Source organism: Anarrhichthys ocellatus, unplaced genomic scaffold (genome assembly GCF_004355925.1).
Source record: "Anarrhichthys ocellatus isolate YVR2014 unplaced genomic scaffold, GSC_Weel_1.0 scaffold30, whole genome shotgun sequence".
NCBI classification, from domain to species: Eukaryota; Metazoa; Chordata; class Actinopteri; order Perciformes; family Anarhichadidae; genus Anarrhichthys; species Anarrhichthys ocellatus.
In genome coordinates this window covers 4,654,132-4,657,880 of record NW_022280060.1, presented here as the reverse complement: position 1 = coordinate 4,657,880, position 3,749 = coordinate 4,654,132, and the positions used below count along the sequence as shown (strand labels likewise).

General features: G+C 42.7%; 1 protein-coding gene across 1 annotated transcript in view; it reads left to right on the top strand.

Annotated features, from left to right (window-relative positions):
- The first annotated feature begins 325 nt into the window (after window positions 1-325).
- colgalt2b (collagen beta(1-O)galactosyltransferase 2b) overlaps window positions 326-3,749 on the top strand; it is a 26,823-nt gene continuing 23,399 nt past the window's right edge. Inside the window, exon 1 of the mRNA XM_031864011.1 lies at window positions 326-899. The gene's annotated coding sequence lies outside the window, so the exon portion shown is untranslated. The remainder of the gene's footprint in view (window positions 900-3,749) is intronic.

Below are 3,749 nucleotides of genomic sequence, written 5' to 3'. Positions count from 1 at the left end.
CATTTGGGTACGACATTTTCTTGACTGCGAGTGTCATTTAAGGTCCAACTCCTTGAAATAATCGGAGCCAAATTCACAGTCATAACTGAAAATGTGTCTTGATGAGGAAAAGAAACATGTTCCTCGTCAATGCGGATGCTACTTTGGTGTTTGCAGCTTTCAGCAGCTTCTGACGCATTGACATCTTGGATTTAGTTGAGGCCTCGCATTAATCCATGTAATAAAAGACCTGCCAATCATTCTGGGAGTGACAGCAGGTTCCTGTGTTTTGAATTTTCTTGCTGGGATGGCCCTCATGTTTAAGTTTGAATCACAGATTGGGCCTTTCAGCGCGGAATGCTTGATGCAACTTGCATAGGAGATCCAGTGCCACCCCTCAAAACCTTTCAGTGAAGATGAGAGATAAGGGTTTGACGTTTGAAGCCAAACTGTATGCGAGCTATGCAAGTTGTAAAACAGGTTATCACTTTTTAGGATGATTATTCCCCATCTTTTTATTTTAAGATTAGATTTAGATACTGTCTTATGAATGTGATGTAACAAACTCAATTACTAAGATGATGGAACATTAAGATTGATTTTTCAGTTCCAGGAAATAGGTCAGCATACATCTGTAAAATAGCTTTAGCTAAGGATAGCTGTGACTGTAGTCCAACTAGTCTTCTAGCTAAAGCATATCACTGTGCTTTTACCTTACTTTGTGTTATTCCTACAAATGTACACATTTCTGTGGCATAAGTTTTAAGGTGTGACGAGCTCTGCCCTTCGCTGCCAATCTGTCTTCTGCCGTGTTTTCCAGATACCTGGTGGTAGGGGGTCGTTAGGGCCAACGAGGAACACCTGGTGCTGCTAGTCTCTCTCTTCTCTGCTGTGCTGCTGCAGGTCTCCACTTCTTTCAGGTACCTGCTTTTTAGTTTTGTTATATTGCCTTAGTCTAACTTTATGTTTTGCCTCGCACCTTTATAACACCTGTACACACGTCTTAAATTTATGCACCACACACACACACACACACACACACACTACTGACACCACTGATTCCCACACTGTCAATATTAAATTCCCTTCAAGCTTTTTTTGCTAAAGGTTCGTGTGTCTCCCTGTTTGTTATGGCCATAATAAAGCCAAAACAGAGAAGGAAGTCAGAGGAGAAGTGGATTGGATGCAGAATAACTACATTGCACATGCACGTTTTGTGCAAACATTAGTAAAAAACACATTTGTGTGCAGAGAGAAAGTGTGCGAATGTGAGAGACCTGAGAGAGGGAGCAGTACAATGTTACCAGCTTGTTGGTGCAAAAGCTGAATGGACAAAATATTAATCATCTAATGTTTTAAAACAGTTTTTAGTGAGATTTCCTTTTCATGAATCAAAAAGGTTTGTGTTACTTCTTGGCAGGTTTACATGATGACTGGAACAATCTGTCTCTGTCACATCACTATTGAATTGACTGTGTGTGTTTACATGGAAACATTGCCCACGTAGGCAGCATGAGTCAACTCTGAGAGGCAAAGGGATGGATGGATGGATCCCTGCCTGGATGCCCAGCGGGCCTTTACTCTGTCTCTTAACTCTCTCCAGCAGGTCCTCGCTGCCTACTCCCACTTTGGAGTAATCTACCCTCTTTTTAGCTCTAAACACATTCATTTAGAAATGTGTCAGCACCAGCCTCGTGACGATTTAGCTCTCACTATGGGAGAAGTATGCATTTCCCATCCATCTCCAGTACACTAACCATATTCAGCCCAGCAGCTTCTCTGTCTGCTCCCCATCCATTTGCATGTAAAGCCTCTCCATGCAGATCCATACTCCTGGATTACCTTGGCAAAGAAGCAAGTCACATGAGGGGGAGGCCAAGGCTTTTTGGAAGGTAGAATTGGATGCATTTGCATTCATGCCACACATCCTCAAGAAGTGACCTACTTAAATCCCAGGAAGCTAATTGTTCAGTGTAAACACCGTATTTTATCCGTGAATAATTATGGAACCGTCTGGATGCACAACTTATGACGATATTGAAAGTTGTGAATTCCCTGCATCACTAAAGTGACCAGCAGAGTACTGAAACTGATAACCAGAGAGCCTGAATGCTTTATGCTCCACTAGTATTGTATTTTGCTGCAGTCTGCCAAATTCACATAATCTGAGCAAGCAGTCGGCGCCCCGGAGCAGGCCTGGTGACTGGAGCCCACCGAGCAGATAGTGACACAACGGTCTCAAATATCTGACCAGGATGAGTTGTTTTTCTCTCACACTGTCTGGACCCAAGTTACCATAAGACATGTGCATGCAAGAAAGAGAGAGAGAGATCTTCAAGGATAAAACAAGAGCACCATCTGCTGGTTCGGTCTTTTCCATGGCGCTGAAACGCATGCAAAGGGCTCCCTTGGAGAGCGCTCTGCATGATCAAGCACTATATTAGAGCTGTGCATCACGCTGACAGCCACGAATAAGACACAGAGTCCTAAACCACCCGCTCAGACATGCACACTTAGACACACATAAATCAGCTCAATGAATTTTCAATGAGAGCAATGGCCTTTCCTCTCCTGAAATCACTTGTTTCCACTGAGCCTCACCAGACTGTAAACTACAATTTTATGGGCTGCACCTATAATAGCTCATGTTTGAGGCTCAAGGCAGTTTGTTTTTGTTCAAGGCCCCATTATATATTGTGGAGGACAAGGAAAATAGTGGCAGCACAGCAATCAAACAGAGTCAGGTTAGCTAGGTTTTTATTTATTCTAACTCAAAGTCAAAGAAAAGAGAAAATCTAGCTCCTTCAGGAGCCCTCTTGCAAAACTAGAAAAACAAAACTACCTCAGCCGGGCTGCTGCCCAACTAACCGGTTTAAAATATAACCAGAGTTCACCCTGGAGCTCTTTGGGGTAAGAGACTGACGGCTCCTCTCTCAGCATGTGCCACCAGGTCATCTTCTCTGATTGTCCTTTATTTTCACCTGATGTGGAGATCAGCTCCAGGTGTGAGGTTACCTCACCTGTTCCCTTACAGTAGAAAACAGTTTGAATCAGTATGTATCTTTTAAAATGAGATTTGTGAGGAGGTGCCACAATCCTTTAGCTTTCTATATTTTGCTTTGCCTACTTTTGCAAAGAATAAAAGAAAATACACCGTGTGGTACATATTTATCCTGCAGTTTTCTGTATGCCATAGCTGTCTATTTATTGAACCCGGTTATGAAGGATTTACCCTGCTATTTAAAGCTACGCTTACCCAGCAGCCAAAGTTTAACAAACCAAGAGGTTGGCAGTCATTAAAACATACATTTATCCCAAACACAACTATAAAAAAAAAACGATACAGTTCGGCTCTCTGTCATCCGTAGTTGAGTTACAGAGAGAGAAATGGCTGCCTGTCAAGTACGCAACCACAATTACAAAGCAGATGTTTTGCTGTGACAGAAGAATGAGTGCACGAGCCATTTGAATAATGAAAATGTAGCGTGGACGCCCCCGGTGTTGAAGCCTGACACCGGGCCAAGAGGGTGAGGTTGTTTTTTTTCCAGAGCTGAGAAGAAAGTGCAGAGAGATGAGGGTAAGTTTTAGTTTAGTCATTTAGTTTTATGCATTCATTTCAGTTTGGAAGCTAAACATACACACAGTCCAGTTGGATGATCCTGATCTCTGACCTTTGTTTTAAACAGCTGAGTGCAGGAACGAAAGCTAGACTGTGGGCTTTAAAGGTCAGCAAAACTTCCCCGAGCAAAGATTTTTTGTGAATTTTCAGT